The 20,828-nt window shown below is 38.0% G+C and overlaps 1 protein-coding gene across 3 annotated transcripts in view; it reads left to right on the forward strand.

Annotated features, from left to right (window-relative positions):
- The first annotated feature begins 1,400 nt into the window (after nt 1-1,400).
- Nucleotides 1,401-20,828, forward strand: part of Ptpn4 (protein tyrosine phosphatase non-receptor type 4) — a 192,836-nt gene continuing 173,408 nt past the window's right edge. The window contains exon 1 of one of the 3 annotated variants that reach the window (XM_004836053.4): nt 1,401-1,988. The gene's annotated coding sequence lies outside the window, so the exon portion shown is untranslated. The remainder of the gene's footprint in view (nt 1,989-20,828) is intronic. The other 2 variants (XM_013076728.3, XM_021236579.2) reach the window with 2 other exon arrangements.

Below are 20,828 nucleotides of genomic sequence, written 5' to 3' on the forward strand. Positions count from 1 at the left end.
TTATTATTATTTTTTTGATCAGGCAGTGTCATCAGACATTATAGGGGATGAAAAGGAGAGCTCCTTTTCCTCCAGTAGCAGTAGTGATCAGAACTTGGAGTAGTGGCAAGACCCAACCAGGGCTTATAAAATGCACCCTGTGATAAGAACCAAAGGGAGGTATAGACCTAGTGCTATCAGCATCAAAGAAGGAATAAATTACTTCTTGTGGAATTCCCATCTGAGTTTTTAAAGAATGAATGGCTATTAACAGATTATAGGTGAAAGTTAGGAGAACATTTTAATAGTGGCACTAGAACAAGGAGAACATACGAAATGAAGAGCTAAAAGCAAGAATGCATATTTTGGGAAGGAAGAGTGGGCAGAGCAGAGATCTGAAAAGAAAACAGATAAGTAAACCAGGAAAATATTGTAAATGGATCAGTGGACAACTTGTGGTCTTCAAATGGCAAAACTAGGGGCTGGGTGTGAGAGAGAAGACAGTGAATACATATTGGCATCTTTCACAGATCTATAGATTTCCCTGATTGGAGGGATTTCTGAAGGCACGTTTTTAAAAAGGCTGGCTCTGGTAAGGTGCTGAGGCTAAAAGCAAGGAGGAGCAAGAGGGCGGCTAGTGAGAGGAAAGGACACTGACAAAGCGGAGACAAAAGGGAATCGCGGTGGTCCCCAATCCCTCCTTCCCTAATTTCAGCGGAGATCACCCAGTCCACAGGCATCTGTCTTGTCATCAATGAGCTGGTTTCACCAGTAAAATATTAGGACGCACCCAGGTAAAACCTTTCGTATGATAATGCCAAATTCATATTTGCTATTAGAATGATTTAATTTTAAAAAGCACCTTGTTCCTGGCAGAGAAGGCACCTGAACGTTTTTTTTATAATTGAACGTTGTTTAGGTTTGTTGTGGAGCATAGATTTAGGACAGGAAATGACTCAAAACTGCATCGAAAAGCCTACGTCCTCTATTAGCATTGAAGTTGGAAGACCTGTTGTCAAGAGACCTTATTTCCCCCTTTAACATTTAGATTTCTTGCCCACCCCCGGCCAGCACGTCCCTGAGGTCTTTAGGTCCAGCGGGGGGGGGGGGCGGGGGGCGGGTTACAATCCAAGCAACCAATCGTGGCGCAGCTACGGGGCGGGGCCATGTCGCTCCACCCCTCTTCCAGCCAGTCTTCCCAACCTTCCCAAACCGGGTTTCTCGCACCTGCGTGTCCCTCCGCGTCCGGGCGGGTGTAACTTCTCCACCTCCAGCGGGGAAGGGGCGTGGCCTCGCCTCTCGCGAGACCGCCTCCTGTCGTTGCCACCACCGCTCCTGGTCGCTGACTGGCGGCGCCTGCGCAGCCGCCATGTTTGGTTGCTATGCTGCGGCCTAGGAGACGGGGTGTGCTTGAGGGAGGAGGAGGAGACGGAGGAGGAGGTGGAGGAGGAGGAAGGAGAGGAGGAGGAGGAGGAGGAGGAGGAGGGGGAGAAGGAGGAGGGGGTTGACTGAGCGCCACTTGCACTCTCACACACAAACGCTACCCAGGCTTGCCAACCCGCTAACGCCGCGCTGCGCGCCTTTCTGCTCCTCGCGGCCCCCCTACATTGTTCTCTCAGGACTCCCGGGTCCTCAGGAATTGGGCCTGAGTTGGGGCAGGGAGTGATTTGGCTTTGGCCGAAGGGTCAGAGGTTTGGAGCCAGGCCCCCCGCCCCGAGCTCCCCTCCCCCACGGCACTTTGGGGGTGTGGATTATCTCATCCTGTCCGGGAGGTGGGAGCGGGCGCCGGCTGCCCGCCTCCTGCCCCCTCCCGGCGCGCTGGCCCGCGGCAGCCCCGCAGTATGAGGTGGTGCTGGCGGTTCGGGGCAGTGGCGCGGCCGCTGCGGCGGCGGCTGCTCGGGGGGCGCTGAGGGAGCCCCCCAGAGTGGCGCAGCGGACGCGCTTCTTCCCGGCGCTCCCAGGCCTCCAAGCTTATTCTCCAGCCGAGAGGACGCGGCTGTGATACGAAGGTAAGAGGCTCTCGGGTCCCCACCGGCCTCTCGGCCCGCACGTTTTGCGCGAGGTATTACCTGGGGCATGTGCGTTTCGTGCGAGTGATCCAGGTGGGGCAAGCCAGAAGCACAAGGGTGCTTGTAAGAAGGGGAGAAGACGCCCCTTCCCCACCTTCCTGAGACCTCTGCTCTTCCAGCTTCCAGGGGTTATGGTTGAAATCTGTTAGGAGTGAGCGAAGGGGCAAGGGATGGAATAGATGTGGAGATGGAATATTCCTAAGCACCTGAACTCTACATAGGCTTTAGAACCTTCGGAGTTTTCCACTGCTGGTAGACACCCCCTACACACACACGCACACACTTGGCTTATGTGAGTGCTTTTTGCATGTCGCATGAACACTATCTTTACCATTGAAGTTTTAAGCCCCTCATGATTGTACCGGTATATACTTGTGTGTAGGAATCTGTAAAAAATAAAAAAAAAGTTCAGTATTATGATAAATAGGTGTAATGATGCATTTTCTGAGCTTTCCTTAAATGGTACAGTTTATGGTTGTACATATATATGTATATATGAATGTTTCTGCGAAGCTTGGGATGGGAGACTTGGCCTTGCATCAGAGTGACATCAGTATGCACTAAAACGATTTGCTTGTTCTGGGAGGACCTGTGATATCTGCAAGATACCAGCTACTTTTCGAATGAGAACTTTAATATTAAGTTTTGTGACCAGATCTTGGGCCCAGTTGAAACAATATAGCTCATTGGTCAAGTCCATGGAGACCCAAAAAGTGGACGTGTCCTACCTGTAAAAGACAATTTGAGTATAAAGAAGACTGGAACAGTAAAAACCAGGGCATTTTTCTGAACCTTAATATGCCACGGGGGAAAAGTTGTTTTTCAGTTTTCAAGGGGGGAGGGGATGACCTTAAAATAAATAATTATTGAGAACTCAAAGTGTACTTAGTAGGAGAGAGCTGAATATACTAGTTAAATCTTGAATTTGATGAATATAAGTACAACTGAATTTTAAACAGAAACCTTTTGGAAAGCAAATCTGTAGTGTACAGAACTACTTTACTAAGTTATTATAAAGGAGTTCAATGATTCGGACAGCACCATTTTTTGTCAGAATAAGTTTCTGCTCCAATTACCACAAAAGCTATTTTTGTATCTCTGTGAATTTTTTTATGGCATACATATCTTTGTACATTTTGTCTTGACACATGTGCATAGTCCCATAGAATCTTGATTTGAGTGATTTATAAGAGCAATATGGGCTTATCTTGTTACACTGTAATATTTGTGATTGAGCTAATCTGTTTTAAATATGTAGGGAGAGTTTTATAAACCCAAGGAAACATTATTATAGCGTTTCTTAATATTAATTGAGTAGGTTATAGTTTATTAAGTTAGAAAATCACATTCCTCAGAAGTAGCATTAGATGAGGATGTGACTTTCTTATTGCCTGTTTTCTAAAAGCTTCTAGTTATATGGGCGAATTGTCAAATTTGTGTTTTTTCTTATGACCTGATTGAATATCTTTAAAATGTCCCTAATAACATTGTTACTTTAAATGTATGACACCTAATTTCTAATTTAGGCTAGGCATAAAACCAGCATTGATTGGACACACTTGCTAAAAATACTTTCTGGGTCTGATGTACTTAGAATGTAGCCTCAGGAAAATTAATTTGAACTATTCTGTGACCATTGTATACTTCATTATTATTGAAGGATTTAAAAAAAAATTACACTATCTCACAAGTTATATTTCATTAGTTCAGGCATAGATCCTAACTTTTGTATTTTTGAATGTATAAAGTAGGATAATTTATGTGGAATAGTAATAAAAACTTTTCAGGTTTTTCTGTTGTTTTGCTTTGGTTTGGTTTTGAACTTATATGGCCCCTGTCAACTCTTGCTAAACTCTATAGTTTGTATATTTGTTCAAATACTGTAGTTTTGTCCATTAAACATAATTAGAGTTGTTAAGTGTCAGTTCAATGTTACTGGTTTATATTTATTTATGACCACTTCTAAACTCAAAAATGGGGGTCAGTGGTCACGTTTTTGAGTAATTTATCTTTAAGGAATAAATTAAGCCACTAAGTAATTTTACTGTTATTGAGAGTTTTTATTTTTTCCTCCTCTGAGAGTTAATATTGCTTTTAAAGAACAAGAACACTTTAAAAATAGGTGGGAATCTTAACTTGTATGATAGATGTTTAAAGGCAAGTGGTTAAAAGTTCTGATTGAATTCTTTGTTTTTTCTTGTAGTACCGGGGATCGAACTCAGAACCTTGCACTTGCCAGGCAGGTGCGGCGCCACTGAGCTACATCCTCAGCCCTTGAATTGTTTATGTTAGTTATTAGGAATGCAAACTCAGTGAACTCATAAGAATATAAGTCTGTGTGACTTATGTGAGTAAATATAAATTGTTGCTCTAAATAAAATTTGGTTATGGGTAGAAATGTCCTGGGTACAGATTGAGTTGAATACTGTTGTTTATATGGGTTATTGGATATTTTGAAGTTGTTTACATGCTACAGTCCAGATACATTACATTGACCAGCCCACAAGCTGGGCATGGTGGTACCTGCCTGTAATTCCAGCCCTTGGGAGGCTCAGGCTGGAGGATTGGGGCAAGTTTGAAGCCAGCCCGGGCTATGTAGTGAGTTCAAGGCCAGTGTGAACTACATACATAGCAAGAGCCTGTCTCAAAAAGCAAAACAAAACAAAATGAAACAAAAGCAGATTTACCAATTCACTAGAATAAATTGTGAGGAATTGAACATTGGTTTAGCATTCTGGAAATCTTTTTATTCTTTGCCAAGAAAGCACTGTAGGAGGAAGGTGTTATTGTTTCTTTTTTTAATATGCAATTAGTACAGATGGTGAGAAGAAATATAAAGTAGAAGTTCTGTAGAATTTTCTTTAATGGTGTGGAGAAATACATTTATCTAGGGATACATAGTTTGTTTCATATCCTCTGAGATTTCATGGACATTTCCTATCCATGAGAAGTCAAATATATAATGAGATGGGGAAAAGAAGTGGAGAGATTTATTATATACTCTCTATTAGAGCCATTTTCCCTCACATTCATTCTTCATTTCATTACTCCAAGTAGAAACACTGGAAGAGAGGTGCAAGTATTTGAAGATATCAGTAAGAACAGAATGAGCATTACATACTGTGGACTTTCTTGAGGGGAAGATGTTAATTTGGATGAGTTACAGTGTTTGTATCTTTTTAACAAAGGTTACATAGAGTGGTAGAAAGAAAAGAGGATCCAGAAGGGAAGAGTATTAGTATTTATTATCTTGTTAAGTGCCATACAGTGTATACAAAGTATTTTTCATGTTATCTCTTAATCCTCAAGAGATACATACTTTGTGAGATAGGTATTATTAATCCCTTGTTCCTCCCACACACCTCAGAAATAGAAGCTAAGGAAAATTAACTTGTCCAGAGTTATACTTCTAGTGAGTAGAAATCAGATCACATCTCATTCTCTAAGATTATTCTTTAGATAAGTGCTGTGCAGTTAAACTTCCTGCAGTAATAGAAGTAATTCTCCCCTCCTGTAGCTTTATTGAGTTATAGAAATATTCTTTATGTTCCACTGTTAGATATGGTTGCCATTAACCGTGTGTGGGTATGAAACACTTGAAATATCACTAGTGTGTATATGAGAAACTGTATTGTTTTTAATAACTTAAAATTTATACCCTGCTGGGGCTGGTAGATGATACAATGCTGGGTAGTATGGGTTTAGATCTTGTTTCCTACAAAATCAGAGTTCTACTATTATGTAGTCTTCTTCAGGTTGTATATGACATTAGACAAGTTATTTAGTTCTTGAGCTGCAATATAACAAAGTTTATCTTTAAAGACTTTATTTCAGCATGCCACTTTCCTACTTAAAATATAGAGCAGTTCCCTGGTGCTTATCAAATTAATCCCAAACTTATCTTCTAGGCCTTGAAGACTTTCCCCCAATTTCATTTCATTACACTTCTTTCTCATTCTTGCCTTTTCTCTTTCTCAGAAAGAAAAAAGAGAAAGCATTCTTGTTTTCCTCTCCATCCCTGTTTTCTTGGCTTAAACATTGCTAACTCTCTGTAATCAGTGTTCCTTCTCTTCAAGCCTACCTCAAAATTCACATTTTTCTGAAAGAATCTTCTTAATCCAGTCATAATAATCAGGTCTGAGTTCTGGTAACGAGTACCCAGGGGTTAATGTGTGCTTGTTTAGGTATAGTTTAGTATATCCTTCTTATATTTTTTCCTTACATTTTTGTGTTACCTACTAAATATAAGAAAAAAAACAAAGTTTATTTCCTTTGTATTGCCTCTTAGTCTTTTGTTCAGCAATTTTGTTTTTTTTTTTTTGGTACAAGGGATCGAACTCAGGTCCTTGCGCTTGCGCAGCAGGTGGCAAAACCACTGAGCTAAATCCCCGGCCCTGCAATTTTGTTTTTAAAAGTTGCTGAGTTTTAAAAAAAGATCATACTGTAACGTTTGCCTTTAATCACTATTCTGATAGACATTTTGTTTCCTTCTAGTCAATTGCCTTTTTTTCTTTTTGTAAAGATGCATGGTCAGCATACAATTTGAGTCTAATATATTGGAAACATTACATAGTGGAGGCCTGTAATATGAAGAAAGACCCACAGATTGTGAAGTCAGACAAGTCTGTTTGGGAATTTGCTCACAAAAGCATTGGACGTATTATATGACCTCTGAGCCAGTTGGCCTTGAATTGTGAGAATAAAGATATATAAAACACCTAGCATTGTCCTTTAAAAAGAAGATATGATCAGTAGGTGAGAGCTGATGTCACTATTTTTTTCATTTTCTCATTATAGTGTTCCTTAATATAATTTTAAGTGATTACTTAAATGTTTGGTTGATATACTGAGAACTGATTTTTTTACCTTTTGATAAATTTTTCTTTTACTTTGCCTATTTTAATTGTTTTGATTTATTGCAGAATAATGGCAACATTCCTTTTAATGTCTGTTGTAGTTAGAGCAATAGTATAAAGGTAAATAGGTACAATTCTTTATCTTTGAGCTCAAATATTAGAGTGGTAACACATGTCAACAAACAGTTCACAGTGACAGGGTAATAAGATCTGGGAGAAATGAGAAGTGGCATTTGAGTATGATCTTGGAGGATGAATTGGAATTCATCAGGGTAGAGAGGACAGCATGTACAGAAGTCACAAGTGTGAAAGGGTGCATAATGTGTTTAGAGAAATGTAAGTTGTCTTTCTGTCCGGATATGTGTCAGTGTCTGCTCCTGTGTGAATGTTTGTGTATATGTGTGCATGTGTGCTGACTGTGGTAGATGAATCTTAGGCTTCTTGCGTTTGTGCAGTGGATGGGATCATTTTAAGACCTTTGGGATGGAGCTTCCAGTTGGGCATATCAGCCTTTAGGGTATCTTCTTTGTCATTAGTTTCCTTGGTTTATACCAGTGTGGTAAAAATTATCTTGTTTTGTTTGGTACTGACTTGGGGAAAAGATTAGGAAAAGCACAGTTTTAGAGTCTCCAACTGTTGGGAAGTTTACCCATTCACCCTTGGCATCCCCACTATGTAATGAAAAATACAACGAATGCTAAACTCTAAAGTAGGCATGAAGAAAGTCAGCTCAAAATTCCCCTCTTCCCAGTACTTACAACTCACTGTTTTTTGTGTGTTTGAATGTGAATGTGTATGTGTATAAAGTATCTTTTTGGTGTTCCGGCCTGGGAAATTACCATTAACATTAGGGAACAATTAGAGGTATTTGAATAAGGAAATAAGATCAAATGTAGGTTTTGAAAGGTAACTCCTGACGCAGAGTTATGATTCTAGGATTTAAGCAGGTACAAGAATGAGTTTAGAAATGGATTAGAAGATCAAGTAAGGATGCTGTTGGAGTGACCCAGGTCAGGAGTAATAAAGAGCTAGAAATAGGGAAATAAATATGTGAGATTAGAACTGAAAACTGGCTAGGTCATTTTATTAGAACTGAGACTCTGTTTGGATATGTGGGAAGGAGGAAAAAGTTGAAGATGATGTTGAGATTTGTTCTTTGGCAAATTCCTTTCTTTAGGAAGGGAAGGCCAGATATTTTTTATTGAGCAATGAGCTAGGTATTTTGCTAGGCATGAAGGTTGACATGAGTTCTCATTGAATGTTTTTTACATTAACATTTTGAAATTATTTCAAACTTAATGAAAAATAACTACTTATATACTGTGTGTGTACATGTGATGAACCTGAGACATCTTGTGCCTGATTTACTATATCTCATGATGGAAAAATAGGGTGAATATTGAAATTTTTAAAAATTTATTACTGTATAGTAAAAGACATATTACTATTAACCCCCCGCCAGGTACTCCTTCCTTGCTTCAAACACACCTATCTCATCAGTCTTTGTACTTTCTAAAGCAGTTTTAGAAGTCTTCTTTTGTGTCTTTACTTGTGATACCTTTGAATTGTGTACTGAATAGCTTTAACTTTCATGATCATTTTGACATTGGGAAGACGGATGACACTCAGCAGGAGCATTCACTCTTTTTTTTTTTTTTTGGTACTGGGGGTCAAACTCAGGACCTTGTGCTTGTGAGGCAGGCAACGGAACTACTGAGCTAAATCCCCAGACCTGCATTCACTCTTATTTTTGATCACATCTCAGCAAGTCACTCATGAAAGAGGATTTCCGGAAATACTTAAGCAAGTGGCAAGAACAGTGGGATGTGTTTGAGGTGAGGGGGTGTATTTTGAGAGGGATTAATGGCAGTGTGTCTTTTACTATAATAACTTTTTAAAATTGAAGCATTCACCATATTTGTATTTTGATCAAACTGTGTAGTGGGCTTAGTAGGGTCTTCCTTTTTGGATGTCCAGAGATACCTTAGCAATGTCTTTGACTCTTTCCCTCTTTCTGCTATATTTAATTGGATTATCAAGTTTCACTGAAACTACCTAATCATCTCTTATTTCTGGTACTCCATTTTTCAGCCCTATCTCATTTCAAAAGAATGTATTATTTGTAATGTCAGACTTTTTCTGAATCATTTGAGAGCAATATGTAGACATGATGGCCATCACCTTTATTCTCAGGTGTATTTACTAAAACATGAACATAAGTACCAAATCAGAAACCAACATTGATATAACATTAACTTCAGGTCCAGATGCCATTCAGAATTTTCCAGCTATCCCTACAGTCTCTGTCTTTTTTGGGGTGGGGGGTACTGGGGCTCTGTCTTTCTTTTTTGGTCCTACATCCAGTTAATGATCATATGTTGCATTTAGATTTTTTTATTTTTAGTCATCTTTAGTTTGAAATAGTTTCTCAGTATTCCCGTCTTTTATAACTGTAACAGTTTTGCACAGTGCAGTTCCTTTTTTTCTGTAACATGACCCTCTGTGTCTAATGGTTGATGTGCTATTATTAGTGCCTCACTAGGAGATATATACAGTATTGTCCTTCCTTTGGTAATTTTTTTTTTTTTTTTGGTACTGGGGATCGAACTCAGGACCTTGCGCTTTTGAGGCAGGCGGTGGAACCATTGAGCTAAATCCCTGGCCCTCCTTTGGTAATTTTTTTGGGGGGGTACAGGAATCGAAATCGGGTCCTTGCGCTTGCAAGGCAGGTGGCAACCTTTGGTAGTGTTTAACATTGAATACTTTGTAAGTTCATATTCACTGGGTTTCTCTACTGTGAAATCATCTCTCTCCCTCCCCCTCCCCTCCCCCTCCCCCTCCCTCCCCCTCCCCCTCCCTCTCCCTCCCCCTCCCCTCCCCTCCCCCCTACTTTTTGTGGTGCTGGGGATCTTACCCAGGGCTCTGCACATGCCAGGCCTACTGAGCTACATCCCCATTGTCCATTTTCCTTTTTGTAATTGGTAACGCTAGGTAGGAAGATACAAAGACCAAGCTTGTCAGTATTTCTTATAAAACCTTTAAATACCATCATTTTGGCCCACTGATGACTCCTGTCTGAGTCAACTAGCACTCTGAGTGTTGCCATCTACATCTACTAATAAGTTACTATTCTACTGAAAGATTTTTTTCCCTTTTTTCCCAAATCTTTATTTATTCACTCACGTATTTCAGTATATACTCAGGGAGTTTTGTTCCAGTTTGGTGGCTTTTATTAGTACTGTAATTTTTATGTCGTTTTGATATTCACATAGTCCCAGATTTTGCTATTGGGCTCATTCAAGTTGGCTCCTTTTCTAAGGTGATATTTCAAGCAAGATGTACTTTTCTGTCCTATATCTGGAAATACCAATTTCTCCAATGAACCCTGATTTCTTTTTTTTTTTTAATAACAAAACATTTATTGGTACATTTTGGACATGCATAATAACACTCATCATAGGGAATTTGCGCCTGTACACGATACTTCCCACCTCTTTGTTCCCCATTCTCCCCCTCCCCTCAAGCCCCCCTCTCCTCCCTGTGCACAAAAGTTTGTTTCCATTTTTTCCTTCTAATTTCTTTTTTTTCTTGTCTCTTCCTTCATTTCTCCCTCTCTTCTCTTTTGTTCCCCATCCCATTTGAACATTTTCTTCCCATTTCCCAATATCTGTTACACATTTTAGTCCTTATTTCCACTTTTGGTTTCTCACACCAGAGAAACAATATGTGTCCAATTTATTTCACTTAAGAGTATGGTTTCAAGGTGCATACATTTAGCTATAAATGCCTCAAGCTTATCCTTTATGGCAGAGCATTACTCCGTTGTGTAAAAAGTCACATCTTCTTTATCCATTAGTCAGTTGATAGGCATTTGGGCTGTTCCCAAGATTTAGCTATTACAAACTGTGCCCCTGTAAACATGAGTGCGCATATATTGCTGTGGTATGATGCTTTTAATTCTTTCAGGAAGATACCAAGAAGGGGAATGGCTGGGTCAAGTGGAACCTCTAGTTTTAGTTTTTTGAAGCATCTCCACACTGGTTTTCACAGTGGTTGCACCAGTCTACACTTGCACCAACAGTGGAGAAGGGTTCCTTTTTTCCCACAGCCTCTCCAGCATTTGTTATTGGTTGATTTCTTTTTTTTTTTTCATACCAGGGATCGAACCCAGGACCTTGTGCTTGCAAGGTAGGCAGTGGCACCACTGAGCTAAATCCCTGACCCTAGGTTGCTTTCTTGTTAGCAGCCATTCTTTCTGGAGTGAGATGGAATCTCAGTATTGTTTTAATTTGCATCTCTCAAATGACCAGTGATGTTGAACATTTTTTCATATATTTATTTGCCATTTCTACTTCTTCATCTGAGAAATGTCTGTTCATTTCAGATGCCCATTTTTTCATTAAAAATGATGCCCATTTTTGTCTTTAAATTTGGGGGGTCTGATTTTTTTTTTGAGTTCTTTATATATTCTAAATAGTAGTTCTTTGTCTGAGGAATAGCTGGCAAATATTTTTTCCCAGTCTGTGTTTTGTCTTCATTCTGTTGGTGGTTTTTCTTGCTGTGCAAAAGCTTTTTAATAAGTTGAGGTCCCCATTGTTGATTCTTTGTAGTATTTCCCGTGCAGTCTGGGTTTTGTTCATAAAGTTTTTGGCTACTCTTATGTCCTCAAGCATTCTACCTCTTCTCTCTTCCATCACATTTAGTGTTTCTGTTTTAAAGTCTCTGATCCATTTTGATTTTTTTTTTTTGGTACCGGGGATTGAACTCCGGTCCTTGCGCTTGCACAGCAGGTGGCAAAACCATCCATTTTGATTTTAAATTAATGTATGGTGAAAGATACGGGTCTAGTTTCAGTCTTTGGCATGTGGAAAGCCAGTTTTTCTAGCACTATTTATTAAAGAGGCTTTTTTGCAGTGAAGGTATTTGGCTCCTTTGTCAAACATAAGGTGGCTGAGTATGTCTGGAGTTGTTTCTGCATCTTCTAGTCTGTTCGAAATTAATTTCAAATTAATTTTTTCAAATTAGTTTTCTGGTTTCAAATTCATTTTTTCTAATTCTAATTTTTTGTAATTCTGTGAGACATGCTATTGGAATTTTGATTGGGGTTGCATTAAATCAGTATAACAATCTTTCTTTCTTTCTTTCTTTCTTCCTTTCTTCCTTTCTTTCCTTTCCTTTCTTTCTTTCTTTCTTTCTTTCTTCCTTTCTTGGTACTGGGTATTGAACTCGGGTCCTTGCACTTGTGAGGCAGGCGGCGGAACCACTGAGCTAAATCCCCAGCCCTCAGTATAACAATTTTGAAAGTATGGCCATTTTCACTATATTGGTTCTTCTTATCCAATAAGAACAAAGGCTATCTTTCCATTTTTTGATATCCCCTTCGATCTCCTTTTTCAGAGTACTGTAGTTCTCAGTGTAGAGGTCTTTTACTTCCTTTGTTAGATTGATTCCTAGGTATTTCTTTTTCTTGGATGCTATTATAAAAGATCTTGTTTGCCTAATTTCTCTCTCTGTGAGTTTGTTATTTGTGTACAGGAAGGCTATTGATTTTTGAGTGGTGATTTTGTATGCAGCTATGCTACTGAATTTGGTTATCAAATCTAGAAGTCTTTTGGTGAAGTTTTTGGGATCTTCTATGTAGAGCATCATGTCATCTGCAAATAATGATAATTTAACTTCTTCCTTTCTTATTTTTACTCCTTTTATTTCTTTCTCTTGTCTAATTGCTCTGGCTAATGTTTCCACAACTATATATTGAACAAGAGTGGTGACAATGGACATCTTTGTCTTGTTCCTGATTTTAGAGTGAAAGCTTTCAGTTTCTGTCCATTTAGTATGATGTTGGCTGTTGGTTTGTCATAGATGGCTTTTATCAGATTGAGGTAAAGACTGTCTCTATCAATTTTCTGTGGAATTTTTATCATGAATAGGTGTTGGACCTTGTCCAACACTTTTTCTGCATCTGTTGAGAGGATCATATGGTTTTTGTCCTTGGCTTTGTTAATATAGTGTATTACGTTTATTGAGTTGTGTATGTTGAAACATTCCTGCATCCTTGGGGTGAATCCAACTTGGTCATGGTGTATAACCTTCTTGATGATTTGCTGTATTCTGTTTGCCAGTATCTTATTGAGGATTTTTGCATCTATATTCATTAGGAAGATTGGCCTGTAGTTCTCTTTGTTGGTTCGATCCTTCTCTGGTTTTGTTATCAGGGTAATGCTTGCTTCCAGGAATAAATTTGGGCGTATTGCTTCCCTTTCAATTTCATTAAAGAGCTTGAGAAGTAGTGGCATTAGGTCATCTCTAAATGTCTTGTAGAATTCAGCGGTGAATCTATCAGGGCCTGGGCTTTTCTTTGTTGATAGGTTTTTTAAATTACATCTTCAGTTCCATTTCCTGATATTGGTTTATTTAAAATTTTTCTATATTCTTGATTCAGTTTTGGTAATTCATATGTATCTGGGAATCTGTCTCTTCTGTATTTTCCATCTTATTAGAATATAGATACTCAAAGTAGATATTGATGATCTGGATTTCGAAGGATCTGTTGTGATTTCACCCTTTTCATTCTTTGCATAGATTTGAGTCTTTCCTTTTTGTTTTTTTTTATAAGATTGGCTAAGGTTTTTTCAATTTTATTTGTTCTTTTAAAGAACCAACTCTTCAATTCATTGATTCTTTGTATTTTTTTAAAGTCTGCACTGCATTAATTTCTGCTCTGATTTTTATAATTTCCTCCTCATATGAGCTTTGGGCTTGACATGCTCTTCTTTTTCTAGAAGCTTGAGGTTCAATATTAGGTTGTTTATTTGAGCCTGCTCTGTTTTCCTGATATGGGTATTCATTGCTATAAATTTCCTTCATAGGACTTCTTTCATTGCATCTCATAATGTTGCATTGTTATTATTGTTTAAGTGTAAAAACTGTCAGATTTTTTCTTTAAGTTCACCTGTCATCCATTGGGTATTCCAGCCAGTGTTATATAATTTCCATGTGTTTATGAAGTTCTTGTGGTTGCTTTTGCCTTTGATTTCCAATTTCATCGCACTATTGTCAGAAAATGTGCATGAGATAATTCAGTTCCTTTTTTTTTTTTTGTGGTACTGGTGATTGAACTCAGGTCCTTGCGCTTGCGCAGCAGGTGGCAAAACCACTGAGCTAAATCTCCAGCCCAGTAATTCCATTCCTTTGCATTTACTTAAACATGTTCTGTGAGCTAGTATGTGATCTGTTTTGGAGAATATCCTGTGTGCAGCTGAGAAGAATGTGCGTTCTGATATTGTGGGGTAGAACACTCTGTAGACATCTGTTAAGTCCATTTGTTCAAAAGTTTGGTTCAATTCTAATATTGCATTGTTGATTTTTTTTTTGTCTAGTTGATCTATTTGTAACAGTGGGGTATTGAGGTCCCCCATTACAACTGTGTTAGTGCTTATATGATTTTTCATGTCCATTAATATTTGTTTTATATAGTTGGGTACATTGCTATTTAGGGCATGTATATTTATGATTGTTATCTCTTCCTCTTGAATTGTTTCCTTTACAAAGATGTAGTGACCTTCTTTGTCTCTCTTAATCTGTCTTGACTTGAAATCTACTTCATCTGCAAATACCCCTGCTTTTTTCCAGGTTCATGTTGCATGGAATATTGTTTTCCATTCTTTGACTCTCAGTCTATGCATTTCTTTTTCAGTTAACTGTGTTTCTCATATGCAGCATATTGTTGGATCTTTCTTCTTGATCCATTCTGCCAGTCTGTTTCTTTTGATTGGTGAATAAGACTGTTCACATTGATGGTTATAACTGAAATGTATTGTCTTATTTCTGTCATGTTATTTTCTTGTTTTGCCATCCTTCTTTCCTCTTCTGTTTAATTTCTTGCCATGCCTGGTGGATTCATTCTGTTGGGGTTCATGGAGTTGTAATCCTTGTTATCTCTTTCTAGAACATCCTTCAGAACACATTGGAGTGCTGCTTTGGTGGTCATGAATTTCTTCAGGAGTTCTTTGTCATGGACATACCTTATTTCTCCATCAATTTTGAATGATAGTTTTGCAGGATACATCAACCTGGGTTGGAGGTTGTTTTCCTTTATGGCTTGAAATACTTCACAACAAGCTGTCCTTGACTTGAGGGTTTGTGTTGAGAAGTCTGCTGGGCTTTCCTTTCTAGGTGATTTGTTTCTTTTCTCTAACAGCTTTTAATATTATGTTCTTGTGTTAAATTTCTGGAATCTTGACTATTATATGCCTTGGGGAAGAATTTTTTTTTTTTTGATCATGTCTAATTGGAGTTCTGTATACCTCAGTTATCTGTATGTCAAATTCTTTTTCCCTGTATGGGAAATTTTCTGCCACTACTTCTGTGAACAGGTTGTCATTTGCACTGTCTCCTGCTTTTTCTTTGACTCTGATCAATCTTGCATTGTTCTTATTTGCATCATCTAGCAGCTGCTGGATTGATTTCTCGTGGGCCTTTGCTATTTTTAAGAAATGTTTTCATGATCATTAATAGCAATCCTGACTTCTGTATCTTATATTTTGTCCTCACATTGGCTCATTCTGCTGTGTATACCTTCAATGGAGTTTTTAATCTCCTGGGTATCTGTTTGAATCTGTTTCATGGATTTCATTTGTTTCCTATGCTGGGCGTGCATAGTTTCCATCATTTTCCTGAACTCCTCTGTTTTTTGTTGGTTTTAAAAAAATCTGTATCTGCTTTATAGTTACTAAGCATGTTTTTCATTCTGATCACTGTCTCTGTAGTTATCTGAGAAATTATTTGTTTTGATTTTTTTTCTAGACCTCATTCATTTGCTTTGTTATTTCCACTGTTACCATTTCAGAGAGTCCAAGTGGGTGGCTTTCAGATTGTTATACCTCATTGCCCCCTGGGTTTGTCTTTGGTGAGCTGAAAGTCTGCGGGGGTGGGGGTGGGGTTGCATCTTGTTTATGTGTCTTCTTCTTTTCTTTTTTTTTTTTCTAAGTTTAATTCCTGGGTTGATGCTTGTAAAGTGCTATGGCAAGTAGCTTTCTTGACAGTATTCAGAACCCTTAGGAAATGACTACTTTTCAGAAGTGTCTACCAGGTGTAGCTGGCTTTTGAGTTTTGAGTCTGTTGCAAGATCCTACCTCTTCAGTTTATTGGGGATGAGAAGTTTCTGCCTACTTGACCCAGCTGCCTGTTTTTTGGCAGTGATGTATAGGGGTTTTTTTGTTTTTTTTTTTCTCTTTTAAGACCCTTAGGCTATCTCAGTCTTGGTATACCAGGAAGAACAACCAATTAGCACAATTGTATCACCTTGGCTAAAGTAGTACAACCAATAATAATAATAGCATCAAATACAGCCTAGACAATGACAAACTGGTAACTATTAATTTGCTACCTTTAACCATATGAACTTGATTTGTAGTTATGTAACAAAGTCTAAAATGAATCCAAAACTTGTATGTAATATATAAGCCCTTAATATGGCGATTTTACCCTTTGGGGAGAAAATTTAAGAGGGTTGGGGTGGAATCTGCGAAATAGAAGAAGAGGAAGAAATCAGAAGCAAGGCTGGAGGACAAAGGAAGCTCATAGAAACTTTAGGAAACTGGTAAAGAGGACAAGAGGGAAAGAGAAAAGGAAGAAATAAAAACAATACAACAGAACAACAACAAAAACCCTAGAAATTGTGTTTGAACAATCAAGAAAAAAGAAAACAAGCACCAAAAAAAAGGAAAAAAAAAAGAAAAAGAAAATGTCCAATTCAAGGTGTGTCTCTTCTGTCACTGGTAGACAATGTGGTCAGACCGAGTCCAGAGCCGAATTGATTAGTCCCAGCAAGCCAGCCACAGCTTCACGGTGGGGTAGTGGATAATCCCAGGCAGCCTGCCCCTTTAGTTCCACTGAAGTTCAGACTGGTTTCTGGCTATGAGGCTGGAACAGGATTCTTTGAGCCTACAATAGTCCTTGTGCCTCCTGCTGATTTGAACTGCATTCCCTGATCTCCTGCAGACTTGAACTTGGCATCTGCACTGAGACACTGGGAACCACTAGATGGAGTCGGCTCATAGTTGTTCTGAGTTCTGAGCTCAGTTGGCACCTCTCCAAGATGGCTATCAGCCAGTCACCTCTCCTGGGTGAGGTCTGAACCCAGATTACTCACCAGCCACTGCAGTCCGCTGTGTCCACTGCTCTGTTCCTCTGGTGTATTTTTCTCTGGAGGCCTCTGGGGTCACCAGTAGTCACTGTGCCTGCAGGTTTGATCTGCTCTTCCCACGCTGTGAGTCTAGGCTCTTGGAGAGAGCGCTGCTTGCTATTTCTCTCCTCTTTGTTGAAGTCTCTCTCTTACGCTGATCTAATCTTGCCTTTGAGCATTATAACATCATGGGACCATTGAGACCTCAGAATGGCTCCCAATAATTTGTTGGGATTAAGGAAGAGAAACTAGTTATTTGAAAGATGGATAAGCAAAACCATATAGCAATACTTACTGTTTTAAAAATGCTCTAATTAATGAACTTTAGTAGATAGCTGGAATAACTCCCTGCCTCCATTTCAAGTGATTGCCATTTTATGGTGAGTCTTTGGAGTAACTCAAGGGTTATTATTAACCTTATTTTATTATTAACTATATATGTTGCCTTTTCATTGTACAGTTGTTAGGAGTTTCTTGTTTCTGTAAAACATGAATTTGAAATACATCTAACTTGTATATAGACAGTTCATCAGCAGTAGAATTGGAGATGACTTCAGATGGAAACATTTATTCAATCCAGAGTCAGTTTAATATACTCTTTGAACACTGACAAAGTATCAAGGATGGTATGCTTGGCTGTGTGGAGACAGAATTGAAAGAGACATCATATTTGTCTTCAATGAGGTTATTGTCCTTTTTTTTAGAGGAACTCAAAATCTATATACTGCTGAAATGGTCAGTCATTGTTAGTATACAGCTAAAATATGTACAGAAATATCATAGTTATTAAGTAGCAATGTATATTATCAGAACTCTCAGACATCTCAATTACTTTGAAAACTTGTTTACTTTTTTATTGGTAATCCGGCAACTTGGTTCAGATTTCAGAATAATTTAGAAAGATACATATTGAGAAGTCCCAATATCATTTTCTTTCCTTGTTCCAATTGTTATCAATTTTATTTTTGTATATTCTATAGTACTTAAGCAAATAGAAGCAAATGGAAATGTAGATTACTTTTTACCTCTACCTTTCTACATAGAAAGTAACTTACTAAAGTTTTGTGCTATTTTTTTTCTTTTAAAATATACTTTGGGGCTCGGGGTTTAGCTCAGTGGTTCTGCAACCTGCCTTGCAAGTGCAAGGACCTGAGTTCGATCCCTGGTACCACCCAAAATAAATAAATTTAAAAAATAAAATATACTTTGGAGATCATTTGACTTTAGTATATGACCCCTCCCTCCTTTCCTTCAGTATAGTGATACATTATAATGTGTGATTATGTTTAATTAAGCTAACATTCTAATTATTTACGCTCTTAACCATAATTCTATTTTCAGGCCCTTTTACTTATATAAGTCATGTACTTTCACTTCTTTTCTGTATGAACTAGTACTTACATGAGGCATTTTGAATTAATGACCTGTCTGACTTTCTGTACTTGAAGTCTTCTAATGCCTAGTTGGACCAGCCTTTCAAACTGTGTGGCCAAGTCAAACACTCCACCCTTGTCATTTCAGCAGCCTAGATGAAAAGTGGAAGGACAATTGAATGAAACTAATATTTGTTGAGCTACACTAGATGTTTAAAGTACAGATCTCATTTAATTCTCTCATCAGCAAGCCTGTGAAGTATGTAGTATTATTCTTTTTTTACAGATGAGTAGGTTGAAGCTCAAAAGCAGAGTTGTCCAGACTTTCACAGCTGGAAAATGGAAGGTTGAGGTTTTAAAAGCTGTGTTCAAAATTTGTACCTGTCCTGCCTTTTCTGTGTTATAAATGCTATTTTTGAATTCCAGGACTTGAGTTTTACAGCTGGACCTATCAGCTATGTGCTATAAACTGTATCAGGAGCCACAAAATTAGACATGTTTCTTGCTGCTTTGTTTCCCTATTATATTTTTCCTAATTGCTGGGATCTCAGTGCTTCTCTGACCTCTATGATGCCAAGACCCTGGTTGCCTGGTTCTCTGCCTATTATCTGCTACTGTAAGCTCTGGATACCATTTCTAGTTGTCTAGATTGCCATTCATTATTACTCCTGAGTTTTCCTCTCTACTCTTATCTTATTTTCTCTGTCACAGGCCTATTATCACTTGCTCTTCAGGTTGCTAATGTTAAGCTTTGGTAAAACTTCTGAAATTATTGGAGATGACTTAAATTTTTCTTGATGTTAATTATTAAAAGTTCATCATGTTTTGCCTAGAGTTTTATAGTAGTGTCCTTAAAATGCATACTGACATTAGTTTAGTGCTTTTCAGCTTCCACTACACTGTAGCCAGTGATCTGGCATGCATATTTGATCAAAGTTTGTATTGTTTCTCCATCTGCCTGAAAAATAAAAGGAAGGAATTTTCCAAGGAAATTACAGTTATTTAAGAAATATCTGTTTTTAAAGTAATGTTGACACCTGCCTCGCAAGTGCAAGATCCTGAGTTTGATCCCCAGTACCAAAAAACAAACAAAAAAAAGTAATGTAGATGTTCTGTTTGTTTCTTTTTAAAGGTATATTGTGTAGAAGTCATTATAGACTTTAGGGATTTCCAAATTGTTTCATTTGCATTGTAATAAAATCTCTATACTTGTTTTTTTTACATTTCCAACTTATCTTGCCTATTCCTGCCCAATATACATTACAGTCAGTTACACTGGCTGGCTACCAAAGCTGCTAGGGAAATGGGATATCTTCATTGGGAAGGGTTTTGTGATTTGGAAAAATTATCCCAGGTGATTCTGAAATTGTGATCCACTTTGCATCTGGCCATTTTAATGGTTTTTAAACTGTGTTAGCATAATTGTTTACAAAAGGAATTGTGTAGTTTGATAGTTCTTTATATGCAATTTTGAAATCCCCAAATATCTAACCAAAGTTTTGTTTTGTTTTGGTACTGTGGGTCGAACTCAGGACCTTGTACTTGCAAGGCAGGCACAGTGCCACTGAGCTAAATACCTGGTCCTAACCAAAGTATTTTTTAATAGCTTATTTGGTGGCCAGACTTGACCTAAACTGACGTGAGGCTATTTAGTTTTTATCTATTTTACTTAAGTATACTTTCTTGACATTCTCTAATGAAATTTTAAGTAGCAATATGGTTAAATGTAGAGTGTTACTTAGAACTAACCAAGAATATTACTTAATATGAGGTATGATTTTAGTGATAGTGTGGTTGAACTTTTTTTCATGTTTATTCACTAATTTTGTTTCTTCTTGCATACATTCCTCAATTCTTTTTTCATTTATCTGTTAGGGTCTTAATTTTTCTTATGAGTTTATAATATAGATGTTTAACTTGTTTTCTCTTAGCACAGTAGCATACTTCGGACATAGAGTTTTTAATATCTTGCATATCAGTGAAAAATGGAACAGCCTGTATGTCCATCAACAGATGAATGGTTAAAGAAAATTTGTGCACAATGGAGTACTACTTTGCCATAAAGAAGGATAAACGAGTTATTTGTAGGAAAATCAATGCACCTTGACAATATAATTTTAAGTGAAATAAATCACACAAGCTTAAAATTGACTGATTTCTCTTATATAAGAAACCTAAAATATAAATAAAAATAGATAAAAGGAAATAGAGAGATAGATATTTTGCAAATGTGAAGGGGACCAAGAGATGGAAGGAGAGGCAAGTGAGGGGAGTGGAAGGAGATGAAAAAAGAATTAAGATGTGTTACATACATGTACCAACTCCCCAGGAGGAATATTATCATTATGTACTGCAGACATATACA

Source organism: Heterocephalus glaber, unplaced genomic scaffold, assembly GCF_053883595.1.
Source record: "Heterocephalus glaber isolate CG9 unplaced genomic scaffold, H.glaber_assembly_v1.0 deba00000347, whole genome shotgun sequence".
Lineage (NCBI taxonomy): Eukaryota > Metazoa > Chordata > Mammalia > Rodentia > Bathyergidae > Heterocephalus > Heterocephalus glaber.